Source organism: Podarcis melisellensis (assembly GCF_964234715.1).
Source record: "Podarcis melisellensis genome assembly, chromosome: 8".
Lineage (NCBI taxonomy): Eukaryota > Metazoa > Chordata > Lepidosauria > Squamata > Lacertidae > Podarcis > Podarcis melisellensis.
Window position 1 is genome coordinate 38,519,828 of NC_138540.1, and position 17,705 is coordinate 38,537,532.

The 17,705-nt window shown below is 45.0% G+C and overlaps 3 long non-coding RNA genes across 4 annotated transcripts in view; 1 reads left to right on the plus strand and 2 right to left on the minus strand.

The window, feature by feature from the left end:
* The window catches only part of LOC309377155, a 180,295-nt gene extending 176,710 nt beyond the window's left edge, over window positions 1-3,585 (minus strand). Inside the window, exon 1 of one of the 2 annotated variants that reach the window (XR_014171440.1) lies at window positions 3,575-3,585. This is a non-coding gene — a long non-coding RNA (uncharacterized lncRNA). Of the gene's footprint in view, window positions 1-3,568 lie in introns of both variants that reach the window. The other variant, XR_014171441.1, reaches the window with a different exon arrangement.
* Window positions 616-12,735, plus strand: LOC309377166. Its single transcript, XR_014171456.1, has 4 exons — window positions 616-708; window positions 3,079-3,130; window positions 4,754-4,848; window positions 12,439-12,735. It is a non-coding gene; the product is annotated as an uncharacterized lncRNA (long non-coding RNA).
* LOC309377159 lies at window positions 6,495-12,476 on the minus strand. The gene is made up of 2 exons (XR_014171447.1): window positions 12,342-12,476; window positions 6,495-6,830 (listed from the first exon to the last, which is right to left on the minus strand). It is a non-coding gene; the product is annotated as an uncharacterized lncRNA (long non-coding RNA).
* Window positions 12,736-17,705: the final 4,970 nt, after the last annotated feature.

Sequence of the window (17,705 nt, forward strand, 5' to 3'; positions counted from 1 at the left end):
TGACCCCCCAGATGTAGCTGGACTCCAACACCCATCAGCCCCCCTCCAGTATGGCCAATGATCAGGGAAGACGGGAGTTGTAGTCTAGCAATACCTGGGTGGGCAAATTACTCCGTCCCTGAACTGTATAGCCTTAGTGCACTGCAAACTCCTGTGGTCTGCGGTGCTTTTCCTCCGCCTTGGGAATCTGGGTCTTGATAAGCGCCGCAGCAGAGGCGAAACCGATTTTTAAACTGGGTTATTGTGCAGTGACATCCCCCACCCCTTTACTCAGGGATCATGGGGGTGTAGTAAGAAGTAGCGAGACTGAAACATCAGGAAATGAAGAAGGAAATGGTGAAGAGGAGAGGAGCTGGCGGCGGGCAAATCAAGAGAAACAGCAAGCCGGCTGGGGAAAAAAATCCCCGCCAAAGCAGCGTTCATTTTCCGCTAAGAGCACAGGTAACGTTTGGGACTACATTACCCAAGCGCCTTTCTTCCAGCAAGCCCCGCCTATCTCTCTCTCTCCCCCCGCTTATTGGTGTTGGCCTTTGGCGTTCTGCCGGACGCGTCGTCCCGATTGGCGGAAAGAGCCTGCCACTCGGCGTTGCTACAGAGACGCCAGTCAAACGTGGGCGAAGGCGCTATGGCCCCAGTGGACAGCTGCAGCCTCGCGCCCTGCTCAGGTTCTTTCCTGGCGCTTGCAAAGGAGGGATCCGGAGTGGAAAGGTGAGCAGGGGCTGGGCGGGTGGACTGGAAGGCAGGCAGGCAGACAGACATCCTCTAGGGGGAGGAGCAGAGCTGTGCATCCCCCCTTTGCAATGCTGTGGCTCGGGATGCACCCCCCCCTTCTCTCCGCTGATTAAGGTTTGGGGTAGGATGGCTCTACCTGCCTTAGCTCTTGTTCCTTGCTAAATTCCTCCTGGTTTTGCAGCACGCTGCAGGATGGGCTTAGCTTGCTTTTGATGTAACGATTGCAAAGCCATTCATTCATTTTTAAAATTATTTTTTGCATGGGGGCGGCGGCACTGAAAGAATGCAACCGTGGTGCTCAACGTTTTAAATAAAACAGATCATTATTAACCCAGTGTTCGAAGCGAGGTCGTCATATTTTCTCTTCTAAGATTCCCGGATCAGGTATTTGGGATACCCGTTCAGTCAGTCTCTCTCTCTCTCTCTCTCTCTCTCTCTCTCTCTCTCTCTCTCTCTCTCTCTCTCTCTCCTCTCTGCCCCGGCTTCCCTGCTCTCTCCTTCCCCTCCCCAGCAGAATAAGAGCTCAGCAAATTTGTGCATCGAGGTGGGTGGGGAAGAAGCAGAGCAACCCTATTGCACATAACAGAGGTATCTTAATACGGATTAATTACCATCCCAGGCACATGAGCATATTTCGTGGTGGGTTTTCCTTTTGTGGTTGGTGGTTTCTGAAAGTTCTTAGTGATTGATTAAAATGGAATAGAAGTGTGTTCTCAAGTACAGTAAGGGGGTGTGTTTTGTAGGCTGGTGAGCAAAGAGTCTCACTTGGAGTAGTTGTGAGTTGAGAACTCATGTGCCTGTGTGTTTCTTAACACTTCTTCTTCAGGGGTTAATTTTGCATATATCCTGGTGTGTGTGTGTGTGTGTCCTTATGGAGATGCTCCCCCAAAGTACCTGAAAAGGTGGGACAGCTCCCACTTATCAGTTCCCCAGGCAGTAACTTATCTTTCTCCATTTCCACAGTCACAGTGGAGTGAGATGGAGTGGGGTGGGGGAACAAAACCAAATCCAAACCAAACAAACAAAATTGAAAAGCAGTTTATTGAACCATGATACTAAAATGATCAATGAAAGCAAGACAGATAAGGTTGTCTGCAGGCTGAGTTGTGTAAGGTTCTGTTTACATGTCTTTTCTTGAAGGACCTCATTCCTTCTTCTCATATTCTCCAGATGGCTACAATTTTACTTCTTCAAGGTTTTGGTTGGTCCTCATCAAATGTAGTCTCTGTGAGGTTTTGCAACTTGAGGCTTACCTGCAAAAAAGTCCCATGAATTGAAGAGGGGATTTCTTCTCAAGTATGTGTGTATTGGATTGCAGTCTTCACCTGCAATCCTACACACTATGTACTTGAGAGTAAATGCTGTGAAATCAATGGGACTTTCTTCCACTTTAGGATCTGGGCGCACATCTGCAGTCTGCTTCCTCAATATTAGTCATATTAAAGTGAATTGAATTGCTACAAACCCAGAACATGGTCCCCAGCTTTTCTTGGTTCAGAGTAATGCCAGCACACAAATTGTGAATGGCAGTTGCAAGTAATATTGCTGTATTCTCCTTAGTGAAAAGTTTAGCGTTGCAAATTAATATGCAACTATCAGTGCACAGATGTTGTGTTAAAATAACAGTGACGCAGAACTGTTGCATTCCTATTGTTAGCGATATAAATGTAAATACTTGGTATCTGAAAACTGCAAAACGTTAAAATAAACCCAAGGCTTTTCTAATTCCCAGAGTAGCAGTTTGATTTCCTTGGCTAAATATGTATGATCACGTGTGGCTTGTTGAGGTGTTTTTTTTAGTTCAATGCTGTCTTTCATATAGCTCAGGACTTAATGAAAATGGCTATTTAAATTCTGGTCAAAATAAGTAGACCGGCTAGAACCTCCCAGGCATCTTACTAAGGAGGCATTATTTCTCTGTGTGAGTTTGAATATTTTCTAAGGAGATTTTTCTTTTTACATTTCATTTGTCCTAAAGAATCAAGAATCAGATTCTACTTTTTTTTTTTAAGTGCATGGTGTTTTGCCTTTTGGAAACATACTGGCTTTCCGTAAAATGAATTCCTTGGCATTCTTACATGCTGAATCCACACAGGTGTGCACTTTGATCAGTTTTCAGCGTGTCTGTGGCACAGCTGTTTGTCCCCAAGTTAATTTTTAGTCCTCCAAATCTCTCTCTTCCCTATGCCTCTCTCAAGACTGTCTGTCATAATCTCCCAACAATTGCACTCAGCAAGTAAGAGATCATCTTGCAAAGTTTTGAGTGTATTTAATGTTCGTATGGTCTGTGCATATGTCTGTGTGTAGTCAAATGAGTAACCCAATTTGTTTCTTGCTCAATTGCAGCAGAGCTGTTTAAAGAAGCTTTCCACTCCAGTCAGTGACTCAGAGGCAGAAGGTAAGGTGGCTGCTGTGTAATAATAACCTTTTCTTGGTGATTGACATTCTGCTGAAAACGATAAAGCTATTATTATTATTTATTATTATTAATGTGCAAGCTTTGGACTCTGTTTGGTGAATGAGATGCCGACAAGGAGCGTGCTGCTCCATTGCAGATGTAAATGCCTTTCATGAGCTGTCCTTGCCGTAGCATTCCTCTTGCTTAGCCACTGCAGTTTTAAGAGGACTGTAGATAATTTTTCAAGGTATTGAAACATTTAGCCATGGCTTCCTCTGCCGTGGTTGTCACCTCTGCTTTGTGTCAATTGCAGATTCATTTCATAAGGATGTCTCTATTTTCTGCTTTATCTGCACATTGATAGATCCTGCATGACCAGGCTGAGGGAGGCTTTACTAGGAGATGACTGTGTTTGGAAACAGACACACACACACACACACACACACACACACGAAGCAGCTGAAATCTAATCTGCTTTTTAGGGGGTCTGTTGGACTCCTTTTGATTAAAGGAAAATATGAGCTCGATCTGGAGATTTCTCCCCACTTCCCTGCATTCTGCTGTGTGTCGCTTTAGCAAATAGTTTCGCCAACGCAGAAGGAACCGTAACATCTTGCTTGATAAGTTTGGCTTCCCTTTGCATGGATCAGTTTGGAACGGCTTTCTTTGGAATTCATGCATCTCTTTGCACTGGGGGCACCTCATGCCTGCCAGATACTTCCACTGCAGTACTAGCTGCATCTTTGCAAGCAGTGTCAAGTGCCTAAAAATGGGAGAGGATGACCCAGCTCCACTGTGAGGAGAGCAGAACTGGGATGAGATTTCCAGCCCCCCCTCAGCACACTTCAGCCTGAGCACACATACCCCCGTCCCCCATCGTCCACACATGTGCATGGCTCTTGACTCGCCCCCTCTCCATATTATCACAACAACTCTGTGAGGAACATTAGGGTGAGGGAGAGAGTGTGACTGGCCTCAGGTCACTAAGGGAGCTTCATGGGTGAGTTGAGACTTGATCCCTGGTCTTTTCCAGGTCCTAGTTCAATACACTGACCGCAACACCATTCTGGCTCTTTCTGAATACCTCCATCACTCCCAACTGGGGGTGGGGGCAGAATAAGAAGGTTCTCATGAGCCCTCTGGTGACCCCCACACTTTCAGTTAGACTGGATAATCTCTTAAGGTTGTGATATTTCCCCTCTCCTCTGCATATGGTTGACTCGGAAACCTAGAGATTTGAAATATTTTTGTTTTCCATCCTGGAAGAGTTCATAGTCTGCACAGGCACACACTTCTAGAGCTGTATGCTTCACATTATTAATAAAAATATTGGCGTGTGCAAATGTCTGTGCAGTGACTTAGTATAACTCTCTCTAATTACAGATTTAATATCCCCATCAAAAAAACAACAAAGAGTCTGGTGGCACCTTAAAGGCCGACAGACTTATTACAGCCGAAGCGTTTGCATTTCTGAGCCTTTTAGGTGCCATAAGACTCTTTGCAAGTTTTGCTGTGACAGACTAACATGGCTAACCCCTCTTGAACTTAAGCTTCCCATTTTACCCATGGGGAAACCGAGGTGAAGAGGGAGTAATTTTCTTTCTTTTTCTTCTCCTTCCAAAGGCCACCCAGGGAGTTAATGGCTGTTATGAAGTTGAACCCACATCTTCTGGACCAGGACCAACCCCTCCAGTTATCTCCTTCTGCCATCTATTTGTGTTAGCCATTTTTGGCGTGCTGTTTTAATTTTGCAGATGTGAAAAAGAGGGGTTTTCCCTTCCTTTATTTTTTGAAGGTTCACACACACACACACACACACACACAAGTATGTACTGTACTGTATATATGTGTGTGTCATTATATACATATACACATATATACATTTCAGCCTTTTAAATAGAATATCACAGATAGGTATGGAGACCTACAAGTGCTGAAGTTGCATTATGGGAAGTGGTGGTCTGTTTGCCCTGCAAAAACCCAGGCTCCCCCCCCGGGGTGCCAAGCGTGTGTCTAGACAGTGCGGCTGCACGTGGAGGCTCGTTTGATTGGAATGCTCCCCAGGCTGAAAATATTCCTTACACATAGAATATTAGATGTTGGGGGAAGTCTATGCTAGGGCTCTTCTTCCATGATATTAACCTTGCAGTCCTGTACTCGTCTCTTGGAAGTAGCTGCCATTGAATTAAATGGGACTTACTCCTGAATGTATATGGCAGGTGTGGCAAACCTTTCGGCCTTCTAGATGTTCCTGAACTACAAAACCCATCAGCTCCAGGAAGTTTGGTCAATGGTCATGGATGATGGGAGTTGCAGTTCATCAACATCTGGAGGGCCAAAGGTTCCCTACATGCAATAATAGGGATGGGTGAACCTGTCAGTTTTGTTTTTTCTTAGTTCCTCAATTTACTTCCACTCTCCACAGTTCCACATCTGTTGCAAAACTTTATTTCAAGAGTCCTTGTGAAAATTTGTTAGCATCCTACTGAGAATGTCTCCCGTTACATGCCTTTTAATATGCAGTGTTCCCTAAAATGCACATTTTTGCAAAGCAATTTCCCCTAACATTGTGGGGTTTTTTTTTTTTGTATGTTATTTTCACAATTATATTCATTTCATGGACACTTTGCCCTTCTGCACTGCAAAATTAGAAGGGTGGATTAAACAGGATTGCCAATGTTTCTGTTCACTATTTGTTTCAAAACTGCAAACCTAGGTAGTTTGCTCTTGAAGTGCGAATTGAATCATATTTCTCCCCCATCTCTAAGTGCTGCTAACCCTAATATTTTTGTACAGAAAAGCTTTTTATTTTATTTATTCATTTTGGTGTATAAGTACTGCTTCCTCTCAGTGATTTCAAGGTAGATTAAAAAAAGAAATTGAAACCAGGTCAGGTGAGCATAAACAACATAAAGCAATGCAGATAAAGTAACAGTTAATAATCAGAGAGTCTGAAGTATTTAAAATTAATTTTAAGAGGCTGTGGTCTTTGCCTAGCGTTGGATAAAGGACTATGAAGTTGGCAATGGGGTGTTCTAGAATTCCTGGGCAGGATGTTCTGCAGCTGGGCCATAACTATCCAAAAAGTTGCCTCCCTTGTTGATGTTGCCTGTGATGAAAGTGCTACCGGTACTTGTGGAAGAACATGGTCCAAAGACCTTAGTGTTTGAGTGTAAATGCATGCTCTACTTTTTAACCCAGAGATGCCTCAGGTGGTGAACCATAAGGTATAAAAGCAATCTCATTATAAGAAAATTAAAGAACAGTCAAAAACAGCCAATTGGAAAATAGTTTTGAGACAGACAGTGCCTATTGCAATATTAAGGAAATCAGCCAGCCAGACAAAACTAACAAACGCCTCCTGGAATATACAAGTCTTTAATCAGTAGCAAAGAACAAAGCCATTTGAGAGAGTTCCAGACAGATTTCCTTGGGTGTAACTGGTGTAACTCTTGTTCCATCAGCTGTATTTCTGAGGAAGGTGGGATCCTCAAAAGAGCTGCTTCAGCTGATCTGTAAGGACAAGCAGGCTCTTCTGGGAATTCCAAATTATTTAGGATAGCCTTCCCCAATCTCATGTGGTCCAGACGTTCTTGGACTCCAGCTCCCATCAACCACAGTCAGCAGGTCAGGGAAGATGTGAATCAGAGCTGAAGATATCTGGGGGACAGCAGCTTATCAGCACCATGTTGAAATGAGCCTGGAAACAAAATGGCGGTCAGGATGACAAAACGACAAAGTAGCTACATATTCCATTGAACTGATACTGAGGGTAGGTATGGGCAAATCTCGGTTAGCTTCAGTTTCTGTCAGTTTCTCATTTGTCCAATCATAAATTTAGTTATCCACATTCCTACATCAATTTATTAATTTAAAATGTCCTCATGAAAATTTACCAGCCTTTTTGGTGCAAATTTATTTCAATATACACATTTATGTTTGTGATTTCACCCCCCTAATATCCATATTTTTGTAAAACAGTTTCTCCTAACATAATGCACTTTTGCATGTTGTTTTGACTCATACATATATACATTTAATGCATATTTTACCTCAATATATGCATTTTTGTACACATTACTTGACTGGAGAACTGCATTGCAAGATTCAGAGATGCCTGTGTTTTAGTTTGAGTATTGTAGTAATTAGCAAGGTACCAGTCTCAGCTTCTTGTCGTCAACATGTGCTCAGAGGTGCCCAGTTCGGTAACTCTCAGACTGCATCTGCCTGGCTGAGTCATCATTTTGCACCAGATCCAAACTCCGTTCAGTAGTGGAACCGCTGCTGGCTGAGCTGGCCTAAGCCTGGCAAAGGAATGAACGGGTCAGGATGTAGTGGATCTCTGACTCAGACACCTGATTCCAGGCTCAGATGGCATTAAGTCCCCAGCCCTGGCTCAGCTAAAGATACACCAACATAACTTGCTCATCATGGCTCAGCTGGCTGAGCCAAAGCTAGCTGAGCCGAGGCCAGAGTAAAAGGGGTGTTCTGGAGGTATGGTACCAGTGAGACCCAGGGTGGGTGGTAGGTAGGGCTTAAGCGAGATCCTTAACTTGTTCATGTGACCTGGCAACCAGGCATAGGCCACCATTTTAAAGGCAGCGTCCCTGCTGCTGAATAAAGGTTGGAGCTGGTGTAATAGTACACCAGCTGAACTTAAACCAGTTTGCTTTACGCCAATTTCTTGTGAATAGGACACTTCCCTTGAAATAGCGTTTGAGTTATACCACCCTTTTTGGAAGCTTACCTAGTGGCTGTTTCAAAACAAGTGGGAGCTGCGACAAAAGGCTGCAGTGTGGAGTCTAACCACACTGTTTAATTTCCCATTTTCTATGTTTGAAAGAGGTGGAAGGGCTATAGCTCAGTGGAAGAGAGTCTGCTTTGCATGCAGAACATCCCAGGTTCAATTCCTGGCGCTTCCTGAAACTTGGAGAGCTGCTACCAGTCAGGGCAGACAATAGTGAGCTGGATGGAATGAAGGTCCTACTCAGTATAGGCAGCTTTCTATGTTTCCATTTTTCCACAAACACAGTCAGCATGCCATGGGCACTGAGCATGCTCAGCCCTCATTAGGCTGTCCCCCCCCCCCCCACATTTTAAAAAAAACAAAAACTTTTGCAAACTTCTCTGAAGCCTGCCTCTCTCTTGTACATGAGTAGTGCTATTTTGCTATGTGAGTGACAGCACTCATTGCCCAAATGTTGGAACTAGAGGGAAGGATATAATCCTTTTCTCTGTATGTGGTTTTTTAATCCCCTAACAAAATCAGTAATATCCCAAAACAAACTGAATTACAGTACAGGGTGTCCTGACAAAATGGATTGTTTTTGTCTCTTTGGGTTTTGATGGGACTTGTAGTCCAACAACATCTGGAGGGTACCATACTGGCTCTTTACCGTACCTCAAGTATTTGCCTCTTAATATTTTTCTGTCTCCTATTCCCACTTCTGTCTGAATTTCCCCCACTTCTTTTTGGCAGTCCTTATGTGAATTATATACATCTTATTTTGGAGTCTCATAATTATTTGTTCTTTCTTTCTTTCATTACAAAAGAAAGAAAGAGAATAATGTTAAGACATTTACTCAGAAGCAGGTTGGACAAGAGAAGAGAGAGGGTTTCCCCTTGCTTGGAAAGCAGTACAGTATTTTTTTTCAGCTGGGTGAAAAGCAAAAACTGGCTGTCCTGCTTTGAATTAAATCAATATGCCGGTTGCTGAGTGATTGGTGTATCAGGCATGTTACCCTGAGAAGCAGGTGTAACAGCTCAGAACACTTTTTTCGTCCTCTGCAGCTTTCTCTACGCTTGGGAGTGTTTTCGTTGGCCTTTGATAAGTGCTTAAGCTTTGTCCTGGAGGTTGGAACGGTTCCACCAGTTTGTTCCGACAGGCAGAAAGTCCTTGCCCAAGACTGCCTCCCTTCCTTCCAATTGACGCCCTTGTTTGCTAAGGGCTGTCTCCAGTGCTTGTTACCCTCCGAGTAGACCCACTGAAATGGGTGATGTAGGTCTGTAAATTCTGATTGGCCTACTCTGCAAAAACTTAGTTGGCTGCAACCCAGAAGCTCTGTTGTACAGGTTAGATTCCGAGAAGCTGGCGCTTCATGGGAAATGCCCATTGGTGTCTCCTTTACCTTTGCAACTCTGCATGAATTTTGCACACCCATAGCGCCGCCTAGGAGAATTTGAAAAAAATTGAACTGAGAAGAGTGAAGGATTACAGAAAGTGTTTATGTTGGCGTGTGTGTGAGTGTGAAGGGGGTAAATGCAACAATAGGGAGTTTCCTTTTCAGCTGCTGTTCTGTTAGCATTATTTTATGGGCTGTAATTCTTTTATAATTGTTCTAATGATGATGTGCTAATGGTGTTATTTATTAATTATATTCATTTATATCCCACCTTTTCACCTGACTGGGACTCGAGGCAGCTCATGGAAATCAAGACAACATAGGTAAAAGCTAAAAACACAGGGGGGGGAAATCATTAATCTCAAATAGAATTAAAAACAACCCCCCCCTACACAAATCTACTAAAATACAGATGAAAAAAACAAGAAAAACAGACAGCATTATTAAAGCTATTTCCTTTAAAGCAGTTAGCTCCCAAGGCCTGTCAGAATAAAAAGTTCTTCACCTGCTGGTAGCAGGAGAACAAGGTGGGTGTCAGTCTACCTTCTCTAAGAAGGGAGCTCCAAACTCTGAGAGCAGCCATTTGTGCTGCAACTATCATATTCTGATGCTGTTGCTGTTTGTAAACTGCTTTGGGATTCCCTTGGATACAGAGTGGCATAGAAATACAATCTATCAAATCTAAAGTTCTTGTTGGTTACCTTGTCTTCTCCATGCAAGGTAAGATCGGTCATGATAAGAGGTGCTCTGGTTCATTGAAAAATACAGTGGTGCCTCGCAAGACGAAATTAATTCGTTCCGCAAGTCTCTTCGTCTTGCGAGTTTTTCGTCTTGCGATGCACGGTTTTCCATAGGAATGCATTGAAAATCAATTAATGCGTTCCTATGGAAAACGCCTTCCCCCGACCTCTTCTGGCGGGCGGCATTTTAAAATCGCCCGGGACAGCGGAGGACTTCTCCGCTGTCCGGGGCGATTTAAAAGCCCCTGGGAAGGCAGGCAGGGGGGACAAAGGCTTTCCCGCCCCGCCGCCGGGCTTCGGGACATCGTTCTGAAGCCGGGCGGCGGGGGAGGCTTTCTCGCCCGGCCGCCCGGCTTCGGGACATCGTTCCGATGCCGGGCGGCTGGGGGAGGCGTTCCTGCCCCACCGCCCGGCATCGGGACGATGCCCCGAAGCCGGGCGGCTGGGGGAGGCATTCCTGCCCCACCGCCCGGCATCGGGACGATGCCCCGAAGCCGGGCGGCTGGGGGAGGCGTTCCTGCCCCACCGCCCGGCATCGGGACGATGCCCCGAAGCCGGGCGGCTGGGGGAGGCGTTCCTGCCCCACCGCCCGGCATCGGGACGATGCCCCGATGCCGGGCAGCGGGGGGAGGCGTTCCTGCCCCACCGCCCGGCATCGGGACGATGCCCCGAAGCCGGGCGGCGGGGGGAGGCTTCAAAAGCCGTCCGGGGGCTTTTAAATCGCCCCGGACAGTCCCGGGGCGATTTAAAAGCCCCCGGTTAGGCAGGCAGGGGGGGCAAAAGTCTTTGCCCCCCCTGCCTGCCTTCAAAAGCCGTCCGGGATAGCGGGAAGCGCTTCCCTGCTATCCCGGACCGCTTTTAAAATGCTGGCGGTGGGGAGCAAAGCCTTTCGCCCCCGCCGGCCTTCCTGGACCTCTTCTGAAGTCCGGAGGGGGGGGAAGGCTTTGCTCCCCACCGCCAGCATTTAAAAAAAGGTCCCCGAGATTTCCCTATGGGCTTTCGTCTTGCGATGCAAGCCCATAGGGAAAATCGTCTAGCGAAGCGTCGCAAAAACCGAAAAACCCTTTCGTCTTGCGGGTTTTTCGTCTTGCGAGGCATTCGTCTTGCGGGGCACCACTGTACTCTTATCTTGCCAATCTCTAGGGCCCAGCTGTCCCTGATATTATTATTATTATGAAATGATTTTTTAAAAAATAAAAAAATACATGAATATTAATCTCATGTGTCTTGCTCTTCCTGCAAGAACCTCAGGGTGGTGTGTGTGTGATTCTGTTTTGACAAACTTGTAAGGTAGGTTAAGTGGAGAAGCAGGGACTGTCCCGAGATTGCGTGATGGCTGAGTGGGGATTTGAACCCAGTTCTCCCTGCTCTTGACATTTCAACCACTATCACACCTGGGTGCTGATGGAAAAAATGATAGTTATTAGTTCTCCCGTATTTTTATCCCATGTCTCTTTTGATCCACTCCATAATGTTGTGCTCACATTTTCATCATCCTGACCTACCTCGGATGGTTCTGAGGATAAACGTGGTAGTTGCGGGGGACGGGACGGGACACCCCTACCCTTTCAGGAAAGGTCAGGTATAGATGCAGTAAATAATAAACACAGTAACCCCACAATGAATTTATTTCTCATTGTTTTCACAGTTTTGGGAATGACTGCCCTGTGCCACATGCGAATTGTGTGCCATCTTCATATTCAGTATTGATCATCTTGCTTTTCTATGAGCGCGAACCCTCTCTAGCAGAAGCGGAGAACCTTTGACCCTCCAGATGTTGCCGAACCACAGCTCCCTTCATCCCTGACCAGTGGCCATGTGTGCTGGGCCTGATGGGAGTTGGAGTTCAACAGCATCTGGAGGACCATAGCTTCCCTGCCCTTGGCTCTAGGATGCCTTTGATTATCAGCCTGGTATGTTTTGTGAGCAAAACAAAAAAATCCTCTCCAAACGTATGATTAGCCACTGTGCTAACAGGTGTGGCAGGGGGAAAAGAGGGCAGGCTAGCTGGTTCATGGCAGGCTTGGGAGCCTGATAGAAGGTCTTGAATATTTTCTGCAGATATCTCTCCCACCTCCCCACCCCCCGATTCAGTTCATAAACTCTTAATGTTGCAGGGGAATAAAGTGGCTTTGGTTATACCCCACACCTTTGTTTTGCCTCTTTATTTCAGGTCTCCTGATGCAAAGGTGCAAATCAGGAGAAATTTGTGTTAAAATGTGAGAGTTTTCAAGAGGGCTTTAAAAATAAAAATAAGTAAAAAGTTGTGGAATGTGGCAAACTGAATTTAAGATTAGAAACAGGAGAATCGGAAAGGAAGTGAGATTGACAGATTCACCCATCCCTACCTTTGGCCCTTTCCACCATTTTGTAAAATGCCTGCTTGTGTCCACTCATTTGGCCTATAAACGTAGCTTTCTTTTCTTTCCTCCTTCTGTTTTTCAGGTGTGGTTTGCGCGGCTTTCCTAAGGCACACATGGAAGTTGCTCACCAAATGAACGGAAGTGAATGGAGGCATGGCACCACCATCATTTTTATTTTTATTTTTTAAGAAAGCTGGATCCTTGGCCACCCCATCTAGGGAATTCCTAGATTGCTATAGTGAAGAGAATGCGAAAGCATCTTGCTTCTGACAGTAGCCCAACCGCCACCATTGGGAAGCCTGCAATCAGGACATTAAGGGAATGGTCCTGTCTGGTTGATGTCTGTAGCATCTAATACTGAGATATACTGCCTCTGAAACTTTTTCCTTATTTATATATTTTTAACCTACCTTTCCTCCCAAAGTAGCCCAGAGCGGTAAACACAAAAGTGATTAAACACAAAGAAAAAACATATTAAAAAAACCTCAAAAGCATTAAAAATAAAATCTAAAGTGATCCATGTAGCTATTGATTGATCTATCTCCTATGCCATGGAATAACGCTTAGGACAGCTTTCCTTCTGCAACCTGGTGGTGACCGTACATTTTGGACTACAACTCCCATCATCCCTGGCCAACATAATAATTAGGGATGTTGGCTTTTGTTGATTGCTATATATTGTCTGGTTTGGTATTTGTTTTGTTATGTTTTTAAAACTAATAAAGCATTAAAAATAATAATAATTAGGATGTTGGGAATTGTAGTCCAAATCATCTGGTGGATGTCGGGTTGGGGAACTGTGGCATAGGAGAACAGCACTATATGAAGAATAATTATCAGCATTTGTCATTAAATAAGCTAGCTTAGTGTTGTTTTGCTGTTTCTAGAAATGTCCTATAGGTGACACAACAGCATTTGGAAGCTCAAGAGTAAAATAGCTTCTTCACTGTATCCAGAATAATAAATTCTTTATTATATCTGATATAATGTAAGTTTCCCCACAGGGATCTGGGGGGCCACTGTGAGAACTAAGGGGGCCAGAAGCCTGGTCTCTCCATATGAGGCTTTAATTATGGTTTTGATTCTGTCTTTAATGTATTAGTTGTAATGATACCTCACCATTCCCCTGAGGAGCTTAAGGTGGTGTGCACGATTCTCTTCCTCCCCATCTTGTGCCCCACAACAACCACAGGAGGTAGGTTAGGCCCAGAGACCTTGGCCCAATGAATCTTCATGGCCGAGTGGGGAACCGAACCCTGGTCTCTCAGGTCGTAGTCTAGCACTCTAGCTATTACAGCACCACACTGGATCTCGGGGGGGGGGGGGAATGGCTTAGATTTTTCTGCCCAGGTTTGTTTGGGGAACTTCCAAATGAAAGCAGAACACAGAAGCTGCTGTTTTCCCTATCTGCGTCTACATCTAAAGTGCCGCCTTGATTACACTTTAGAGCACAATCCATCTTCAGAGGTGAATTTATAGAGAATCTTTATGAGGAAGAACAGCCATTGATTTGTTCTGAGCTTATGGACGAAGCCAAGAGCCGACTCTTCGATTGGCTAAAATTTACTTAACTCCGTTAGCATTTTTAAGACGGGAGGCTTGTTTTACGTGGGACGGACTTCCTGCACAACTAGGAGTGGTGAGTGATGTTGACGGCAGAGGCAGAAGCGCCTGCTAAGTGTTTAAATGATGACACCATTATGTGAAGTGATTTTTGAAACGAGAAGATTTCGGCCCAGAATTACCGCGGCTCTCTCATCTCCTTTTCAAATCTTTACTTTGCCGGCTACGCGGATGATGATTGATTTGTTTGTGACAGATTGCAGGAAACAGCCATTGATTTTTCAATATTTTTACCTTAAAATTATTTACAGTTGTAACCATGGGGATGTATTTCCATGGGCTGTTGGCTTCTGAAAGACGAGGGATAATATTCCCTGGTCCCTGACAAGACAAATTACCTGTAATGAGTTCAGTAGCTGAAGGGTATGCTTTTATTTTAAAATATGTCAATAACCTCAGTGACTAAACGAATATTGATTCAGCATAATGAAGCCTGAGTAATGTGAAAATGAGCTCTTCAGGGGTAGGCAAAGGGGGAAGGCTATCCCCCTCCTTTTTCTTTCCCTTGCTTACAGCAATGACGCTTTTCATTCTTTATGGCTAGCTGTCGAAAAATATGCAGCGTTATAAACAAGTCACTGGCTGTTAAACAACAGAGGGAATAAACGGAGGCTCTCGACCCCAAAGGCTGGTATGCGCAATGCATTTCTAAGATAGCAAGAACAGTCTCGGAAGTCGGTTCTCTGTCTTAGAGCAACGCTCTGCATATGGAAGTTTCAACCAAAATTGCATTCACCACACAAAGCCTGAAATGCTAGGGACTCATTAAGATTTGTTCTTCAGGGTGAATATTTGGGCAAAATTTAGACTGTGTGTCCAGGAAAGGGAGGGAAGTGTAGAAGCCCAAAAAAAGCTTCCTTCTCCAAGTTGCTGTTTTCTCCCCCTGCCACCCTGTTTTGTGGTTCAAATGTTGGACTAGGACCTGGGAGACCAACTTGGCCATGAAGCTTGGGCCAGTCACTGCCTCTCAGCCTAAACTACCTCACAGGGTGGTTGTGGGGATTAAAATGAGGAAGGGGGAGAACCATGCATGTCACCTTTTACTCCTTGGAGAAAAAGTCTGGATAGAAATGCAATTGAAAAAACAATAAAACAATAAAATAGTCTCAGCTGATGCTGGCAGGTAGCTGTAGTCCATTGTCCCCACTTCTCCTGCCCTGCCCATCAGAACCCTGCATATGCCATGTGGATGTTGCTGGACTCCAGCCCTCCCTCATCCTCAGCCAGCATGGCCAAAGGCCAAATGTGATGGAAACAGTACAATCCACCAACCTCTGGAGGGCTACAAATCCTCCATCCCTGCCCAACAACAACAACCACCCCGTGAAGAAGGTCATTATTGCTATCTCCATTATACAGGTGGAAGCTGGAGGCTGGCACATGGTGGTTTACCAAGGCAACCTTCCTCAATTTGCAGGAAGTCTCGGCTTCAGTCACCTGCATCTTCAGGTCAGGTTGGACATGTCCTTTGTCTGAATCCCTGTTGGGACCACTGACAGTCCACATAGACAATGTCAGTCAAGATGCACCAATGGCCTGATGTAGCATAAGGCATCTTCCTCCGTTGCTAAAGATACTGCATTAAGTGCCATGGATTTCAGCTTTGTATTGTGCGCTCAGGTGCTTATTAAACACTGGTCCATAAAAATAATCTGTCAGCTGCTCATTTAAGACGTCCCCCCCTTTTTATCACCTGTCCAATCCAGTTTTGCTTCCATAACATTGGCATTTTATTTTTCAAACATCAACCTTTGATGGTTATATTCCCCTTCCTGCCCAGCAGTTATTAGAAAGAAAAAGATTCCTTAATAATATAAGCTACCTCTAGTTTCTCCTCTCTCTACTTCCAAAATGAATTCTTTTTTTATTTGTCATGTAGGAAAGGCTCCTATATCTATGGGTTGGTGACAACAGCTGGTGCCACAGACTTCGTACATAATTCAAAAATAGTGGAAGCATTTCCCCCTCTCCTCTGCTTTATTTTCTGTGTGCACACATTTCATTTCCAGTGTGGTTCCGTTTGCCTTCATTTGATCTGATCGCTGCTTTGACCTGACATATTTTATCTTGGTGTCCTTTAGAAGGACCATATGCCACTTCCCTTAGTTACCTTGTGTGGTAGAAAAGGGGAAGTAAATTATTCCTGAGAAATTGCTGCCAGGCTTCCCTCTTCAGTGTGTGGAGCTCTAAAAGGCTATGGGCACCCATTCACCCGGGTTCAACCTTTGAGCATTAAATGGTTGTGCATAGGTGTTGTGGGACTGCTGGAGATGCACCCGATGGATTCACAGTCTTCCCTCCCAGACTCATCTGCCATAAGCCCAAGCATTCAAGACGGGAAAGTCCCAAGGGAATAAATGGGGATACAGCATAAGGAAGAATTATGGTTTGTACTGATCTCAGTATTTGAAAGGAGCTCTCTTAGATCCATTTTGCACTGCACCATAGGCACTAGGGTGTTTGCAGCTGAAAAACCTGTAAAATAAGAAGGAGCAGAACAAACTCTTAAAATCCTGATGGATGTGCACAAGGAAGTTATGATATCTGGAGATATCCCCACTTTCTACAGATGCCTTCTCCCTTTTGCACTTGATCTCCTTTCTTCTAAAAGCACCAGTCAGATGCTGTAACGGAAATCCTGTGTTTTACGAGAACCCTTGGGCTTGCCGATCAGAAGGTCAGCACTTCGAATCCCCGTGACGGGGTGAGCTCCCATTGCTCGGTCCCTGCTCCTGCCAACCTAGCAGTTCGAAAGCACGTCAAAGTGCAAGTAGATAAATAGGTACCATTCTGGCGGGAAGGTAAACCGTGTTTCTGTGTGCTGCTCTGGTTTGCCAGAAGCAGTTTAGTCATGCTGGCCACATGACTCAGAAAAACTGTCTGTGGACAAATGTCAGCTCCCTTGGTCAGTAAAGTGAGATGAGCGCCGCAACCCCAGAGTCGTTTGCGACTGGACTTAACTGTCAGGGGTCCTTCACCTTTTTTAATAACATCAGTGGCCCATCCAGTACAGCATCCAGTTCTTATAGTGGCCAACCACATCCCTGTGGGAAACTCTCAAGCAGGATTTGACCACAAGAGCACTCTCACCTCCTGTGGTTTCCAGCAACTCATATTCAGAAGCATTGCTGCCTTCCAACTGTGGAGACAAAGCATAGACATCATGGCTAGTACCTATCAGTAGCCCTCTCCTCCATGAATTTGTCTAATCCTCTCTTAAAACCACCAAGGTTGATGGCCTCCTGTGGGGGTGAGGTCCACTGTTTTATTTGCTGCATAAAGAAGGACATTTTCTGTCCTAGGTCTTCTAACACTCAACTTCATAGGCTGTTTCTGAGTTCTGGTGTTATGAGAGAGGGTGAAAAGCTTTTCTCTGTCTGCTTTCTCTCTGCCATAGGAGCCAACTCCTAGGGGCCTAGCACCCTTCAGCCCCCCTAAAATATTTGAGGGGGCTGTCCTGCTAAAGTTGATGGGCATTGCCATTCAAATGGTGTGTGCGCCACTTCTTGTGATCAATTATAATGGGGCGGGGTTTACCTACCTGTCCCTCCCCCCAATATTTTATTCAGGTTGGCACCCCTGCATAATTTTATAAACATCTGTCTGTCATACCTTTTATCTGAACTAAAAGGTCCCAAAGTGATATGAGACAGTAAGTGAACCAGAACTCAGACGTTCTTAAAAATGTGCACTTCTCTGGAATTTGCAATGCAGTTCTCCAGCCAC